The following is a 19691-nucleotide window of genomic DNA, read 5'->3' on the forward strand; positions in this document are numbered from 1 at the left end:
ATTTTAAGAAGTCACTAAACTCTTAACTAGCTACTTGTCATTGTATGCAGACGATTGTTGTTGTATGCAGACATTTGTTATACAAATTCTGCTCTGCGGTGTACTATTATGGTGGACTGGCATACGAAAATTCAGTATATTTCAAGCTGAGGTCTTTGCTATTGCAAAAACCGTGGAGCTGGCCTCTAATGCAACTGCAAGCAATTCCGCAGTCAACATCTACGTAGACCTCATATCACCAAGGAGTGTCTTGAGAAGCAAGCCAGTATTGGAAAGTGTTGCCAGAAGTAGGCAACTTGACTTCTATTGGGTACCAGGCCACAAAGGCGTCGAAAGAAATGAAATAGTAGACTACAACGCCAAATATGGTGTCCTGCTACATTACAACCGAAAACGTAAGCAACATTGGGAAACCCATGCATTGTGTATACGACGATCTTGACAGAACCATGGTGAAAAAAATCGAGACCCGATGGAACGAACTATCTAGGTGCAAAACTTCAAGAGTCGTGTGCAAAACCAAACGATAGGTATTACTATTAATATTTAGTACATGCCTTTGGTTTTGTATCACATGAAACGCAAATACTATATTAGGAACTTTGTAAAAATTCCCGAAAGGGTTGTATATTAATACCGATTACGATTTACACCTTTAGAGATATGAACAGTAATCAACTTAAAAGAGGATACATACCAGTAAATGCAGCAAGTATGTATAAAGAAGAATGGCCTTTTGGGACGAAATGTTGACTACATACATGCATAGAAAATAATTTTCAATACTTTAAGTTAAATAGATTTTCGAAAAGACCCAAAAAGTGCAAAAGTCACATTGTGACGTACTTGCTCAACGCAGAGTTGCTTCTTTGGTATTATCAAAAAATTGTGACGCAATTTAAGATTTTCTTTTGGGGTCATATCACATCAAATGGCCACATTTATATTTATTCGTTGTAATTTTTCAGCAATTTTCGCCATTCAGCAGCGTACATAAACATTCCATTAGTACGTGACCGTTATTGTATTACATTTTGGGTTTTCTGACGCCTGTATCTAGAGACGAACAGGGTTTTTATTTACACTGTTGGGCGTGCGTAACATTTTCCCTTATAATTTTACAAACATAATAATTTAGGGTAGGTTTTAAACATTTCTACCATATAACTAAAGCAGGAATACATTAGGATTGCAAGTACCCCTACCCTTTAAACACTTACTTTGAATTGGAAAATTAGCAAACAACTATTAAAGCCAAGGTGATTTGCTTACCCACTTTGGGTATTAAAATATGCGGTCTTTTATCATTTTATACTTACGTCATAACTGCCTATAGTAATGAAGGCATTGTGGATGACGTGATTTGCACCACCACTGAGACAATAAAATCAAAAATGCCTGAAAGCATCTAAAAATGCTTCCACATTTCGTATAGTTTTTAACGGCTAGTGAAAAACATTCTAAAGACACGTTTTTATTGCTTCCAAGTTAACAATGGAATGCTTATGGGGGTATTCTAGTCTAGAAATTTGGAAAAATCGAAATTTTTTTTTTTTCATATTTCGATAGTTTTGATATTCAAAAATATCTTCCTAAAAGGATTTTTCAAAACTCAAAATATTTTCAAAGTTATAGCCATTTTAGTGACGTGGCAACTAGAACGGTTGAGCGAATATCGTATAACGTAAAACTTTAATCGCGTTTTTCTCGAAACTACTATTTTCAGCACTTCTGACATGATTTCTCAAGTTCTAATGAACCGATTATCTTGAAATTTGGTCTGGACCTTCTCTATATATCTCTCTATGGTTGGAAGTAGGATTATTAAAAAATTTTGATTTTTACTATTTTTAAAAAATTTTGATCTTTGCCAAAAAACGGGCAAAAAATTCAAACAGTGGCCATTTATTGAAATTTTTTTTTTTATTTATCGTAGTTCAGACGATAGCGGCATTTGTACTGATTAAATTTTTTTTTTTCACGTCACCCAAAGTGTTGGAATCGTGTCAGAAAGGGCGCACCCTTATTTTCAACCCCCGCCACGCCACCACGCCGCAATTAATCAAATTATCACAAAAATTTTTTTTTTTTTATTTTTTGTTGTATTCTTAAAATATCAATAAATATCTGATAAAAAAATGGATAGTAAAAATGTTCTTAGTTTTTTTTTATTGGACTTTAAAAAATGCCGTTAAATAGCATTTCTAGACTAGAATACCCCCTTAAAATGAAAGCAACCAAACCAAAACTACACTTATTCTCTCAAAAAGTACCCAACGCATTTGTTTCAATAATACACACTCGTAAGTACTCGTATGTCCCTTCTCTTATATAATATTTTTGGTTATGTCCTTCCTTTTTATAAACTACTTCATGTTCTGCTGTCATTTGTAGGAACATTTTACCAAACCACTTCTCCTTTTCCATCTTCCTTTCCCCCTGAAAGGATGGAAGATTCTAAGCTATAAACCCTCTCAAATCATTCTCATGAAATATTATTATCATAAATGATTTATGGAAACAGTTAGTAGAGTTTTGGGTGTACAAGTTTTGTGAATTTGGACTTAACGTACAAAATTTAAAAAAAAAAATTATTATTTAAAATTTAAAAAAGCAGTTGTGTGTTTGGAAAATAAAAAAATACACCAAATTTCATGAAGAAAAACAATTTTTGTACAAAACAAAAATAAAAACCCCAAATCTGGGCTTTTCACATTCATTTGAGGTTATGTATAAAAAGTCTTTGCACAAAAATTATAGATTTTTTTCAGTATCTACAATATAGCTTAATAACTTTTTTCTACAGGACCCTTAGTTTTGTGGGAAATCAAGATAAAAAAATGTGTACTGTAAAACAGTTAAATGCCCCAAAGCACATTAAGCGTTCGTTCTTGCCGTAAAACGACTCAATACTCATTCTCTTTACCCAACTGTTGCTCTTCCACGAATTCGCCGCGTTTATCTTCACCAACAATGGCGAATTACACTTACAATCAAATTAAAAAGTTATGCACCTGTTGCTCCTGTTGTTTACAACTTGGCACCGTTTCAAAACGCGTAAAAAGCAGCACACACAACATGGTTAAACATCAATGGGCAACTTTATATGAACAAGGATAAACACGTCAGTTATATACAACGATAAAGCGAAATGTAGCGAGAAATGAAAGTACATGAACAGCAGCAGTTACAATAATAACAGATAACTTGAGCATATTGATGGCCTGCAGCTGCCAACAAAAAGTCATAGAAACTATTTATTGAGTCGTTCTGATTTTACTGCACGCGCCATGCCAACACACTGGTTCAATATAATCGTTTGCAAACGAAAGAAAAATTATGTGGTAAGACTCATGGATGGTTAGTAGCCAGAATGGTAAGCTGATGGGAAGTAAGGAAGCAACATGCGTGTTATCGGTTAAGTCTATTCTGCATTATGGTAGGCGTTTGTGTAGAACGCCAAAATATCTTTTAACTCAAAGGGCATGCACGGATTTACGAAGTCTCTTAAGTACATCATTATTAACGATTTCATCTGAAACTCACTCACCGAAAACTTTTTTTTTGTTTGTACGAGTATATGCACATTTGTTATCAACATTTTATATTTGTGAAATTATCTTTCTATATTAGAGAAAGGATAAAGGAGAAGAAAGGAAGCCAATTACTTGAAAAGTGCTGAAGTGTTATAATAAATAACAATTTTTACTAGCATCTATATTAGTTAAAGGTTATTACTTTAAATGCATGAATCACGAAACATTAATACGGTCACTGCTGGTCAGCAAGTCAACTTGACCCCTTTTCCTCTACTTTAATGAAATATACCCACAGACACACTTGCAGCCACTTGCAACATTCATCAACGCCAACCACAGTTTTCTAATTTGCTAGTCCTTTATGGTGATATATCATCTGATGCACAATTCTCTTAAATAACTGCTGGCGCTTGAAGCGAGATATGCATAAATTATTTGCAGCTGCAATATGAGCCCACGCCTCAGGGCGCTATTTATTACGGTGACCTGTAGTTAATATTCAAAAACACACATTTAGAATGTATACTATACATACCTACCCTCATAGTAGCTATCCACTTTAAGAGAAAAAAATAAATAAAATAACTTCAAATAATTAACAACGATTTCAAGTGCCATCTACGAGTATTCAAAGAGCTAACTGGAAAGTGAATGGACAAGTTATGCAAAAAATAAATTTTGAAGTCTTTAATACATATGTATGTACATGCAATGGTAGAAAGTCTCTTTTTTTTCAGTCCATAATCCTTGGTATTTTCTTGTTCTTGATCTCGCTAGTTAACTATGAAAGGTCACAAGTTACACTCTTTTATGTTCTATCTTGCTATCTTCGGTTGTAATTTTTTTTACTCTGTTCATATATCCACCACTGACACCCTTTTAGTCTTCTTTCTTCTTCGTGTTTACTGATAATAACCATTTAGGATACATCTGTCACACTTCAAACTGAATTTGGATCTGCCTTAAATTAATGGTATGGTATTTAAAGTGATACGGCTGTCAACTAGGGATTTCTTACATTTTTTTTCAAGTGTGGTGTTAAAAGCAATGCGACATGATCCAACAAGTAAATATATACTTAAATTAACAAATTGAGGACATAAGTAGTCGGCCCGATTGGTTGGATGATTTACTAGTAACTGTGTGTAAAATGACAATGGTTTACTCTAATTTTACGACAGGGATGTTAGAGAGTATTCATGCTAGTTTTGGTTTGCTAAAACCAAAAATGATATTAAAAAGTTCTAACACGTGGAATTTTGTTGCGTTTTAATCAAGGCCACAACTTACTAAAAGGACTAGAATAGCTGTACGTGATGGAAATTTTTAAACAAAAATTCGTAATCAGAACACCTCAAATACTCTGCAGACCTCTTAGCACATCAGTTAGTTTTCCTTCAGATAAAAAACCGATAGTGTTATTGAACATTTTGTGGAGAAATTAAACATTAAATTAACTTGTTTTATTTTTAATGCTCTTCAAAACTTGTTCCTATCAGCATAAGCATTTAAAGGTGATGTATGAAGTAAGTTCGCAGCAGAGTCCTCTTCCGTTCCGAAATGAGCTCCTCTATCTTGGTGTGGTTCATAACTCTTCATAAATATAGTATTTTTTTCGCTACAAATACGTTGTTTTCAGCATGACTGACGTAGGACACAATCTGCTAAAAACAATTGTCATGTGTGGGAGTACCGACTACCGCGCGGCATCGACATGTTCAACAATGTATCCCTGTCACGGCGTCTAATTACTCGGGAGGGTTTAAGATGTGTACGCGCCGCTGTATATATGTCCAAATCCTTTATGGAACTTACCGGTTGTATCGTAGGCGGTAGTTGAGCGCGAGGTATTCGCACCGTCTGTCCCCTTCTTGCAAATTAGTGAGCATCCTGTCATCGCCTAAAGGTAAATGCGTCATATTATTGCTAATTACGGAGCAACGAAAATTATCAGTCCGTTAGGAATTTATGGCTGAAGACGCCGGATGAGCGAGACAAAAGTTATGCGCTGTTCCCAATTATATGTATGTATATCGAGCAGAATATTGCTATGGGCCCCATTGCGCCGTTGGGACAGTTGAGATTGTAGAATATGATGGAGTTGCTTCTGCTGTTGTTGTTGTTTGGTTGTGTTTTCTTCAATTATACTAGTTACTTGATTTGCAACGATTTCATCCCGCTTCGACAGGGTTGTTGTCAGCGGAGATTGCGAGCCGGCAGAGGAATAGCAGGCACAATGTGATGAAAGGGGACTAACGCTGCTCTTTTCACTGCTGCTGTTGATTGCTGTCGGAGTTGTTGTTGTTCGGATCCTGTCCTGCATAGAGATACAATATAATGTCTTCGGTACCGACTATGTAATTGCATAACTCGATAAGAGTGATAGCGATTAAGAGCATTTTTATTCACCATTGCACTATATGTAGACGCATAGAACCATCCTGTCGTAGCCGGGCGCTGTAGTGTGACTTTGACGACCAGGAAATTCGCATTGACGAGCTAAAGTTAGCTACGAAAGGGAATTGAAAATTAGCACTACGAATAACGTGACATGAGATTAATTCGAAACCAGAGGAGATAGATAAAGAAAATAATATATGAATGATGTTAGAAGGTAACTTAAATGTTTCAACATCACATGTGTCTATAATTCAAACGATATTTCTGCCCACTTGTGCCTTACAAACATGCGAGTATACTCAATTTAACTTAGCTCACCTTGAAAGCATGAGAAAATTTGTGGCTCATGATGTAGAGCAACGGATTGATGCAGGTCGATAGGTTATAAAGCACAGCTGATGTGAGGTCAACAGCTTCGAAGACATCTTTGAACAGCTGGGATTCAATGTTCACGCTGCAGCTATTTACGGACATGCCATCAGTCGTTGCGCATGGAAGAGCGCCCAGCAGAGAAGAAAGCCACGGCGACAGCAGCTGTTGTACGCGAAAATTATGAAAGCATTTGTCAATTATGGGATTTGAAAAAAAGAATAAAACACAAATTGTAAGAAGCACAATGAAATGGAAAAGGTTTGAAAAAATAACAAAATAAATATATACTTGTACGAGTATGAGCAAAAGCCATTTTCTTCGTAGCGAAAGTAATGATATTAATGTAAAAGAGAATATGCTTTAAATGAGTAACAAATTTACTAAATTTGGAAAGCATGAATTGATACATATGAATATTCGCTGTGTCAAGCGTTTGAAGCAGTGTTTGCCTACTGCCCAGTATGTCATTAATTGACTTGTGGAGTTGGCATTGCGATTTTTACAATCGATAAAAAAACTGAAAAAAGAATTTGTCTCGAATTTTGTATTTCTAACCAAATTTCGTTCGCAGAATCGCTGCGAATGTTGGAAAAGACTTACGGCGATTCAGATCAAACATACGTTTGGTACAAAGACTTTAAAGACGGTCGAGAGATCGTTGAAGACATACCTTGTTCTGGACGACCTTTAATCTCTTCAAGTGTAGAAAATTTTGAAAAAATTGAGGATATGATGCACGAAAATCGTCACGCATGTGTTAGAGAGATGACAAGAGAGCTCGATATTAACATGTTGAACCATGTTCTTGTTTGACTCGTCCTGTTAAAGCTGTATTTATTTTTCAAAAAGAGTACGATTCTGACTGAATTTAAAGCCAAAACCGCAATGAACACCATCAACCAACAACCGTATTCAACTTGTTCTCAAATTGAAACAGAATTCTTCTCTACTCATATGACATAGTGTGATTATGAAAACCCCATAATGAACTTTCGAACTGCACAAATTTCTTGGACTAAATTTTGATTGCAAAATTATTGATGTCTACATTTGTCATAACGGGTGATTTTTTTGAGGTTAGGATTTTCATGCATTAGTATTTGACAGATCACGTGGGATTTCAGACATGGTGTCAAAGAGAAAGATGCTCAGTATGCTTTGACATTTCATCATGAATAGACTTACTAACGAGCAACGCTTGCAAATCATTGAATTTTATTACCAAAATCAGTGTTCGGTTCGAAATGTTTTTTATCGACAAATTTTGTTCAGCGATGAGGCTCATTTCTGGTTGAATGGCTACGTAAATAAGCAAAATTGCCGCATTTGGGGTGAAGAGCAACCAGAAGCCGTTCAAGAACTGCCCATGCATCCCGAAAAATGCACTGTTTGGTGTGGTTTGTACGCTGGTGGAATCATTGGACCGTATTTTTTCAAAGATGCTGTTGGACGCAACGTTACGGTGAATGGCGATCGCTATCGTTCGATGCTAACAAACTTTTTGTTGCCAAAAATGGAAGAACTGAACTTGGTTGACATGTGGTTTCAACAAGATGGCGCTACATGCCACACAGCTCGCGATTCTATGGCCATTTTGAGGGAAAACTTCGGACAACAATTCATCTCAAGAAATGGACCCGTAAGTTGGCCACCAAGATCATGCGATTTAACGCCTTTAGACTATTTTTTGTGGGGCTACGTCAAGTCTAAAGTCTACAGAAATAAGCCAGCAACTATTCCAGCTTTGGAAGACAACATTTCCGAAGAAATTCGGGCTATTCCGGCCGAAATGCTCGAAAAAGTTGCCCAAAATTGGACTTTCCGAATGGACCACCTAAGACGCAGCCGCGGTCAACATTTAAATGAAATTATCTTCAAAAAGTAAATGTCATGAACCAATCTAACGTTTCAAATAAAGTACCGATGAGATTTTGCAAATTTTATGCGTTTTTTTTTTAAAAAAGTTATCAAGCTCTTAAAAAATCACCCTTTATAAGAAGATTTTTAATCTCTCGAATCTGCTGCACCCATTGTTGAAGCCAGCATGAATATCAAGTAGCGAACACCTCAGTTGTATTGGTGTCTGTCTTCGCTAAAACACTGGCAAGAAAGCAGATTACGCCCCGAAATAAAATTCAATTGAGTACCAATAACTATAAACCTCTTGATGTGCAACTAAAACTATACAAAATGTAATGAAATCATATTAAGATCAGCGACCTTAGAATAACTTATTACACTATATGTTTTAATAAAGAGGCTTTTTCAAACTCTCGAGTAGAAATATTACCCCAGATCTGCCCACCGAGTAGTTACTACATTAAATTTCCTCAAACTTATAGAAACTTTCATAAACTATCATCCTCCAAATCAGTCAGTCATAAAATTTTCATTCAACCCTGAGTCGTGCAACAAAATCAACCATCAAAATTATTTAATTTGATACCACCAGCCAACACTACAAAAATAGAGTGAAGTGTCCTTGTTATGACCTACATTATATATGTACCTTCCTCAAATTTACAAATATACGACGGAATATATTTTGTATAGTAAATTGTTTATCTAACTGCACCAAACTTGCGAAAGAGCCATAAACAGCAGTCCCCCCATTTTACTTGTGTGCTCCTAGGTCTTTATGAAGCAAATATGCAAACATGTATGTCTGGCGACATTTCTTCACATTTTCAGGGTCTTGTGACAGTTTACGTCATCGACAAGCAGCAAAATACATGACAAATATGTACTGAATTATTTATTTACAGCTGAGTGGAGTAAACTTGATTTAAGCTTAGTTTGCTCTAATATCATTTGTGAATACTTTTATAGCTTCTGCAAAGCTCGCTTTATGTTGTCATTATACGCAGGCACTTACAAGATTATATTAGCAAATCAATCATGGCAAATACGTATACATATATACATATATGTATTTGCTTATGCGTATCTTCTTGAAGCATAATATAACAAGAAAAACTGATTTAATATAGAGACAGATGCATAACTTTATTTCGAGGGAATGTTAAGCCCATATCCTTGTATATTTGTATACTACTTCCTTCTGATATATTACGAAATTGAATGAAATACGGTGAGCAGCCTGTGCCATTGCTATTAAGTTTTGTCCGATTGATGCGCTCAACGTACTCCTGCATCAGCTGTCCATAAACGTCTTTAATCGGAAAGTAGCAGAAAGTACTGCCGTTAGAATAAGGGAATTATGAGATTGAACAGGAAAGATTGTGGACATAGCACCATTCTTAAGTAACTAAACTTATGTAAATCAGGCTACAAATGCCAAAAGTTAGACTTCAATAGCCGCTTTTAGAAGCGAACGCAGAAGAGTTTTAGTAAGAGGGGAATGATACTTATAACCTTTATCTATACCGACATGCTCAAAATGGTCTGTGAAGTAAGGGCGGGTGTAATTTGCTTGTACGGAAACTCACACACATAAGAACCGTCGAATGGAGTGGAAGCTCGAGTAAGTGAAATTGCCGTAAATATGTATATATAATTCATTATTGTCCTTGAAGAGGAATGATATGACTTGAAAATGTTTCGCAGAAGCTTTTATACTCTCACGGCTATATGTTTAGTATATGTCGTTGAATGCGTTAAGAACTTTAATTGAAACCAGACCTTAGCAAGAAAATCAGAGCATAGCTGCTTCTATTTAAAATATATCTTTGTATTTGTGAGCTCATATGATGGTATGCGTAAAGCTGGTGTGGAATACAGTGCATATTAGTGTTGTGGGGGTTAATTTAACTTCCCGCGAATGTTTGTAGCACACATATTTATATACACGAAAATTCTCAAATTATAACTCAAACCTTTTTGACACCTTCTTTACTCACACATTAACGACTTTCTATCTCTCTTTCTTTATGATAAAATGAAAATAGCACGCCCAGTAGTTTGAATGGTTTTTGTTGTCAGAAAAAATAAAAAACTTTAAGATTTTCTATCATTGAAAACACATACCCTTAATGGAGATTCGTGTGACCTTCAGTGTTTAAGTAACTGGCGTTCTCCGTCTGTCTGTCTTTTTACTATGCTTATAGCTTTGCTCAGTCCGCTGTTTGCCATACCAAGTCTCAACACTTAACTGCAATTGCAATTGTTTATCATAGTATGCTATTCGGTGGAAATACGTTATACCAGACTATTTCAATTACTGCTTCAAGACTTACAGCATTTTGTCACATGCATATGCGATATGAACAAGGATTATGCGAGTTACCTCATAATTTTATGGTTAAATTTGGCTATTGATGTTTCAATCTCACGATAGCTCCCACGATAATCTTCTAATATCAGTTTGTGCACAGCATCAATAGTTTCCGGTACATCAACCGTTTTAGACGAACTTCACGAAACTTTCTGAAAATCAAAAAAAAAATATTATGCGAAAATGTTCGAAATATAATTCCATGTTTTACCGAGATGAATATTTTAAGTAATTGTAAAGAATATAAATAGCGTTGTATATCAAAACGTTCTGCGTGTATAGAATATATTATAAAAAATGTTAAAATTTATTATAAACTTCCTATATCATAAGCAACTGGACAAAGCACGAGCTTGTTTATTATACTATACAAGCATGTTACATTTACTTACAATACTGTTTGATTGCACATTCCTATATTTGTTTGAGTTATTAGCACGTGTCATTGCATTTTGAACAAGTTTTTATATATTTATTTGCCTTTGTAGAAAAAAATTTGTCTGTTAGGCAATTTTATGGCTTTGTAAATTCTAAAATCAACGTATTTATTTTCCACATGAATGTATACATGCATTTATTTATTTATTTTTTTTTGCCACTCGGCAGGTGCGTGAACTTTATGGGTTTTACTGTGACCAGAAATGACCGAACGAAGGCAATAAATTGAATGCAACGGCACGTGTTGCAATCATAAATCTCTAAATGGATATTTGATAGACTGTGTGGAATGATTTTGAAGGATCATGTTTTCATTTTTAATTTTTCCAGAACATGGCACGAAGAACTAAGAGGCGTATACGTAGGCTGCTATATATATTTCTGGACTAGGCAACACTAAGTGTTGCCAGGTGCAATCTGACATTTCCATTAGAAAGTTTCACATTTTTTAGCATAACATCACTCAGAACGTTTTGTCATTTAATCGTGAATTGTTTTATTTACAGGGAATTCAAAAATTCATCTCGGCCAAAAAATGGAATTAACTCGTGAACATTTTCGTGCGATCATTTTTCACAACTTTCGACGTGAATTATCACGACAAGAGTGTATCGATGAACTAAAATCTTTGTATGACTATGAAGCGCCATTCTATAGCACTGTGAAAAACTGGTACAACGAATTCAATCGTGGCCGTACTAAGCACAATGTGGTGAGAGACGACTAACGCTGCTCTTTTCACTGCTGCTGTTCACCGTTGTCGTAATTGTTGTTGTTCGATTCCTGTACAGCATAGAGAAAGAAGTCTTCGGTACCGACTATGTAATTGCATAACTCGATAAGAGTGATAGCGATTAAGAGCATTTTTATTCACCATTGTACCATATGTAGACGCATAGAAATATACTGTGGTAGCAGGGCGCTGTAGTTGTGACTTTGACGACCAGGAAATCCGAATTGACGAGCTAAAGTTAGCTACGAAGAGGAATTGAAAATTAGCCATTCGAAACCAGAGGAGATAGATAAAGAAACTAATATATGAATGATGTTAGAAGGTAACTTAAATGTTTTAACATCACATGTGTGTATAATTTAAACGATATTCGTGTTGCATATACACTTTCTGTCCACTTGTGCCTTACACACATGCGTGTATACTCAATTTAACTTAGCTCACCTTGAAAACATCACGGAATTTGTGGTTCATGATGTAGAGCAACGGATTGATGCAGGTCGATAGGTTATAAAGCACAGCGGATGTGAGGTCAACAGCTTCGAAGACATCTCTGTACAGCTGCGATTCAATGTTCGCGCTGCTGCTATTTACGGACATGCCATCAGTCGTTGCGCATGGAAGAGCGCCCAGCAGAGAAGAAAGCCACGGCGACAGCAGCTGTTGTACGCGAAAATGATGAAAGCATTTGTCAATTATGGGATTTCAAAAAAAAGAACAAAACACAAATTGTAAGAAGAAAAATAATAAAGGAAAAGGTTTGAAAAAAATAACAAAATAAATATATATGATCAAAAGCCAATTTCTTCGTAGCGAAAGTAATGATATTAATGTAAACGAAGAACATGCTTTAAATAAGTAGTAAATTTATTTAATTTTGAAAGTATATATATACATATTCATACATTCGCTGTGTCAAGCGTTTGGGGCAGGGTTTGCCTATTGACTTGTGGAGTTGGCGTTGCGATTTTCACAATCGATAAAAAAAACTGAAAGAAGAATTTGTCTCAAATTTTGTATTTCTAACCAAATTTCGTGCGCAGAATCGCTGCGAATGTTGGAAAAGACTTTGGGTGATTTAAGTCAAAAACAGAAACATACGTTTGGTACAAAGACTTTAAAGACGGTCGAGAGATCGTTGAAGACATTCCTCGTTCTGGACGACCTTTGATCTCTTCAAGTGTAGAAAATTTTGAAAAAAGTTGAGAGTATAGTGCACGAAAATCGTCATGCATGTGTTAGAGATCTCGATAATAACAAGATGAACCATGTTCTTGCTTGACTCGTCCCGAACTGAATTTAAAGCCAAAACTGCTCACCAAGCAGTTACTACATTAAATTTCCTCAAACTTATAGAAACTTTCATAAACTATCATCCTCCAAATCAGTCAGTCATAAAAGGTTCATTGACCTTGCCATAACCTACATAAATTCATCAAATTTACATATATACGACTGAATATATTTTGTATAGTAAATTGTTTATCTAACTGCACCAAACTTGTAAAAGCGCCATAAACAGCAGTCCCCCATTTTACTTATGTGCTGTTAGGTCTTCATAAAATAAATATGCAAACATGTATGTCTGGCGACATTTCTTCACATTTTCAGGGTCTTGTGACAGTTTACGTCAATGACAAGCAGCAAAATGCATGACAAATATGTACTGAATTATTTATTTAAAGCTGAGTGGAGTAAACATGATTAAACTTAAGTTGCTCTAATATTATTTGCAAATACTTTTATAGCTTTTGCAAAGCTCGCTGTTGCCAATATGCGCTCGCAAGATTATATTAGCAAATCAATCATGGCAAATACGTATACATATATACATATATGTATTTGCTTATGCGTATCTTCTTGAAGCATAATATAACAACAACAATGATTGAATGTAGAGCCACAGATGCCTAAATTTCCTCCATCAGCTGTCCATAAACGTCTTTATTCGGAAAGTAGCAGAAAGTGCTGTCGTTAGAATAAGGGAATTATGGGGTTGAACAGGAAAGATTGTGGACATAGTACCATTCTTAAGTAACTAAACTTATGTAAATCAGGCTACAACTGCCAAAGGTTAGACTTCAATAGTCTCTTTCAGATGACGATATCTTCTAGACGTGAATGTTGGACAGGTTTAGTAGGAGGGGAATGATACAACCTCTATCTATACCGACATGTTCAAAATGGACTGTGAAGTAAGGTCGGGTGTAATTTGCTTGTACGGAAACTCACACACATAAGAACTGTTGAATGTTCCACTCTCGAGTAAGTGAAATTGCCGTAAATATGTATATATAATTCATTATTGTCCTTGAAGAGGAATGATATGACTTGAAAATGTTTCGCAGAAGCTTTTATACTCTCACGGCTATATGTTTAGTATATGTCGTTGAATGCGTTAAGAACTTTAATTGAAACCAGACCTTAGCAAGAAAATCAGAGCATAGCTGCTTCTAATTAAAATACATATATATTTGTATTTGTGAGCTCATATGATGGTATGCGTAAACCATTTAACTTTCCGACATAGGAATGTTTGTATCACACATATTTATATACGCGAAAATTCTCAAATTATAACTCAAACCTTTTAAAAAACTTCTTTACCCTCAAATTGAACCACCGTCTGTCTCCCTTGCTCTATGAGAAAATGCTACTAATTGCACGCCCAGGAGTTTGAATGCTTGTTGTTGTCGGAAAAACTATAAAATTATGAGATTTTCTACCATTGAAAGCACATACATTAGTTCGTGCGACCTTCAGTGTTTAAGTAACTGGCGTTCTCCGCCTGTATGTCTTTTTACTATGCTTATAGCTTTGTTGAATCCGCTGTTTGCCATTACAAGCCGCAACACTTAATTACTATTGCAAGTGTTTATCACAGTATGCTATTCGGTGGAAATATGTTATTACCGCTTCAAGACTTACAGCATTTTGCCATTTCACTGGCACGTGATATGGACAAGGATTATGCGAGTTACCTCATAATTTTATGGTTAAATTTGGCTATTGATGTCTCAATCTCACGATAGCTCTCATGATAATCTTCTAATATCAGTTTGGGCACAGCATCAATAGTTTCCGGTACATCAACCGTTTTGGACGAACTTCACGAAACTTGTCTTGGAGTGATGAACAACCTCGTTTGAATTCAAAAAACCACCGATAAACACTGACCCTTAATGGAGATTCATCGCCAAAAAATCAATTAAATTCTTCATTGAACTCTTGCTGAGTTAATCGACTTTAAAAATATAAAAAAATTATTATGCGAAAATGTTCGAATACATACATACATATAATAGCATTTTTTTACCGAGATGAATATTTAAGTAATTGTAAAGAGCATAAATAGCGTTTTATGACAAAACGTTATGCGTGTATAGAATATATTATTAGCTTCAACTAAAATGTAACCAACGTATTAAATTCCATTATTTCAACATGTATACATGCATTCATTTATTTTTTTTTTTTTTGCCACTCGGCAGGTGCGTGAACTTTATGGGTTTTGCTGTGACCAGAAATGACCGAACGAAGGCAATAAATTGAAAACAAGGGCACGTGTTGCAATCATAAATCTCTAAATGGATATTTGATAGACTGCGTGGAATGATTTTGAAGGATCATGTTTTCATTTTTAATGTTAATATATATACTTACGTTTACAAATGGTACATCTAAAGTTCCTAAATATAAGGATGTGCGTAACAATTTGATGATACTTTTCTGATGAGCTCAATAGTGTTGATAAAAGTACTAATGATATGAACTTTATATACGTAATGAATAGATTTAAATTGTATTTCATAAAGTCTTTAAGCTGAGTGTACACCCATTGATATGCCTTACACTGTTTGTTGGCTCGGTTATATTTTTTAATTACGACAAAATTGGGTAAAGGCACATTGCATTTTGTATTATGTCGATTTCCCAACAATTAAAATGTATTTGCCTGTATAAGGCGTTGATTTTCACACTTATTATTTTTAAATATGGAAAGTATGTAATCTTCGCCCTTAACCGAATTTATTTCCTCCCAACTTACTGAGTATTAATATTAGTCTTCTTTATCATTAATGCTTTCTTCTATTTTTTCAACTAAAGGACTAATGAACTGGTCAAGCTTAGTTCATACGTAGTGCTTTCTTACATACATACAGAGTTTGCCAATAAGAATGGTATGATTTCTTAAAAAAAAAAAACACAATTTGTTAAGGAAATGTTTTTTTATGTAATGTGAAATACAATAGATACATTTAAATTCCGAATTAACGTCATTCTAATGGCCTCCACGACTTCTTTTGCATGAACAAATTCGAAGAACCCAATTTTCGAGTACTTTTTCCACTAAATCCAGTCGTGTGTCAGGAATAATAATTATTTATTTCTATTTTGATAATAAAATTGAATGACTTGTAAACGTTATTTTTGCATATGTCTTTCCATGATGAAATTGTATACATTACTGAATACAATAAAAAAAACATTGAAGATCATGAAATATTGAAAAAAAAGAATACTTAGAAATTGGGAAACCTGATGATTTATGGTCAATTGATCGTATTTTTTTTATCAAATATAAAGTTTTCTGTTTCTACAGATTCTTGTATCATTTGCTTTTTTCTCAATTTAATAAGTCGCTTACCATTAATAAATATATTTATCGTATTACTTTGCATATATCAAAAAAAAACACAAAGAAAATAAAAGCAAGTGCGAGTGTCACTTAATGAAGTCCCCAAAAAAAAGAAGCAATCAATATCATAAATATGTAAATGAGTAATTTTAGTCCTACATAATCGAAAACAACAACATAAACGTCTCGTTCATGTTATAGCGCCGCTTGATACATGTTAATATGTACATCCAGGGGTTCTGCCCTCCTTTGTAAATGCAGAGTCGTGCACTGAGATAAGATGATTTAAATAAGAATTTGTTGAAGCCATTACACATAATAATTTCAATATTTGTAATATATTATATTCGTATACGTACGTTTACGCGCTGAAGCTTAGAAAGCCTGAATCAAAAGTAAAGGTGAAATTTTAAGCTTCATTTAATAAAAAAAATTAAATTCGGTGAAGTTTAAAAAGTTACAGTTGTTCAAAAATGATTGAAAATAATGAATATATTCACTACATTTTGAAATTTTTGTAAAAAAAAAGAGAAGGATGTCACGCAAGCCGCCAATGCAATTTGTGAAGTTTACGGAGACGATGCTTTATCAATGATTCGCTCGCCTCCGTGTGGAAGAAATTTAGATCTACACTGACGGAATAATGTCTCTAGCGGAAAATTGGAAAAGTGGTCGACGAAAATTGTACATATTTGTTTATTTATTTGTTAGCATAAATATAATAATAAGTTGAAGTTTGATTAAAAATACGAGAATACTTTTTCGACTACCCAAAATTTAATTATTCATCAATAGTTATTTTGTCACCTTTAAAGAAATCCCCACCAGTTCTAATAAACTTATGCTGACTACCCAATATATCATTAAATCTTATTTTAATAATACCATAGTTATTTAGTTCCAAGAACAAATTATCGGAAAAAGTCTCTAAATACAATTATGTCAAAAAAAAATACAATTTTCAGTAACACCACCCTTTATAAATAGCTTTGCGGATCTTTAATGCTTATTTCATGTCGTTCGCTCGAGTTCGTAGCAGCAACAACAACAATGCTAATACGTGTGTTTTAAATTTTATTTACATAACACGTGACCTTGAAGGTGAATGACCCCAAATTCTCTGCATACACATACATATATTAGTGCTTGATAAACATACATACATCGCCTTTATATCTAGCGTGTACTTGATTTATATACACAGTGTTGTAATATAACCTTGCCAACAAAAGCCATTAAAAATACGCTGTCGGTGCCTAGAGGATATTGCTTCATACTCAATTAGCCTTCACTCTTATCCGAGCTTTTCTAAGCTTAAGTGTTTAAGCTATAATATTTCATGGAAAACCTTGTGAAAATTCCTACAGAATGGAACGGTTAGTTAATAAAGCGGAAGGGTGAAAATAAGTTTAACGACTTGCTGTGACTTGTTGTTAATTTGTTATGTAGAAAGCCTCAATTATAAACTACAATGGAACAACAATTTGCCACAGCGTACAACCTAATTGGACTAAAAACTGGCAGGGTACTCGATGTTTGTGGGTTGTATGACCTCTAGTTTCTGTTAAACTCATATTTTATTAACGAAGAAGGCGCAAATTTAAAGTGCTCTCAACGGAAAATGAAATGGTTTAAAAATTCTGTGTTGAGCGCGAAAGGACTAGACCGAATTTGTTTATAAAAAAATTATGGTTAGTTGTTTTGGAAACGGTAAATTCAAGCTGACTCTTACGGTGTCTGGTACTACTTACCATATTGATATCGTCAACAATTTGCAGACATTTAATTTACTTCAGTTTCAGAGTTTGATACCACCAAAAAATGTTTCTAGCAAAAATAATATAATAGAATAAAAATGTTTTGCAAGGACTTCGTGTGCTATTGCTTGTCAGTTTTGCGTTGCCAGCTAACATATGCTTAGAAAACCCGACATCCACAAAAACATGCCAAACCCACATGTACAAGTCGAGGACTTAGTTAATTAGAAAGCATTAGCAGGTGCACAGGCTCCTCAGCTTATCGCCAACTTTGCTGATTTACCGCTTCAATCGAAATGTTAACGGATGCAAACTCACACATATGTATATGCACAACTACATTGTGACAAAAAATCACCAAGAAATTGTAATAAAATTCTCCGGGATTATTTCGCTAATTTGTTAGAACTGTCCTGAATTATTTTGCCAAATGCGACAGGTCAAAATGTTTGCATGTCAAACACATAAACTCATGTCCAACCGGCTCTGCATGAATGTGGGATCAGCATGTCTGAAGAAACCAGTTTACGGTCCTATTTTTGAAAAAAGTTGACAGCAGCTCATTCATCGCAATCGAAGAGGGAAAACTAGCCGGAAACAAAAACCCAAAAATCCAGGTGATAATCATTCCTATTTTCATTATTCGTGGATTGGTGCATATTGCATTAGCTCCGGAGGGACAGACGATCAACATGGAGTTCTATTTGGCCTTATTGAAGCGTTTGCATGAGAATATGTGTCGAAATTGGCCGATTGTGGAAGAACAATTCATGGACTTTAAATCTAGTGGACATTACTTTGAAGGCAACAAAATAAATAGTGATGAATAATTAAATCTTTTGCGTTTTAGTTACGATTTCCGGGTACTTTTTTCTCAAAATGTATGTACTTTCTCATCTTGTGTATGTTGTTCCTTGATGGTGCTTGATTTCATACAAGTTTTGTGATAATGAATATTTGATGAGATAAGTAATTAAACCGCTTTATGGGAGCACTACTATTTTACTACTACGCACACAACAATGCACATATGTACGTAGGTGTATGCATTGTTAGCGTTAGCAATTAATATTGCAAAGATTGGGTAGGTAAGAGCAATGACCGGAAATTGCATACATTAAACATAAAAGTGAAATCTAAATTAAACACATACACTGACCCTTTAAAAGAAAAAAACTGTTTCTGAATATAAAGTAAACACAGAAGCAACATTTTAAAAAATTTTAATTTCTAATTTTATACCAATTAAGTCATAGTTAGTAATTTCTTTAAAATTTTATTATGTAATTAAAATTTCAGACCGAAAACAACGCTCTAACGCACTAAAGAGCTTGTTAAACAAGTCAAGCCAATGCTTGTATTACGTATACGCCATGGTGTATAGTAGTTGCTTGCAAACTCCTGAGCTCGTGTGTATCTAATATTCAATTAACATTAATTAAACTTATTTTGGAAATAATAATGTTAAATTAAACATGCAAACAAATTTTGATGCTCACATAAACACACACACACATTCGTGTCACCCAGTGTGTGCGTATTAATACATGCAAATTCAATTTGGCACTATATAGAGAGA

General features: G+C 34.6%; 1 pseudogene; it reads right to left on the minus strand.

The window, feature by feature from the left end:
* Window positions 1-5216: 5216 nt before the first annotated feature.
* Window positions 5217-19691, minus strand: part of LOC125776560 (uncharacterized) — a 42027-nt pseudogene continuing 27552 nt past the window's right edge.

The sequence above is a fragment of the Bactrocera dorsalis genome, chromosome 2 (genome assembly GCF_023373825.1).
Source record: "Bactrocera dorsalis isolate Fly_Bdor chromosome 2, ASM2337382v1, whole genome shotgun sequence".
Taxonomy (NCBI): domain Eukaryota; kingdom Metazoa; phylum Arthropoda; class Insecta; order Diptera; family Tephritidae; genus Bactrocera; species Bactrocera dorsalis.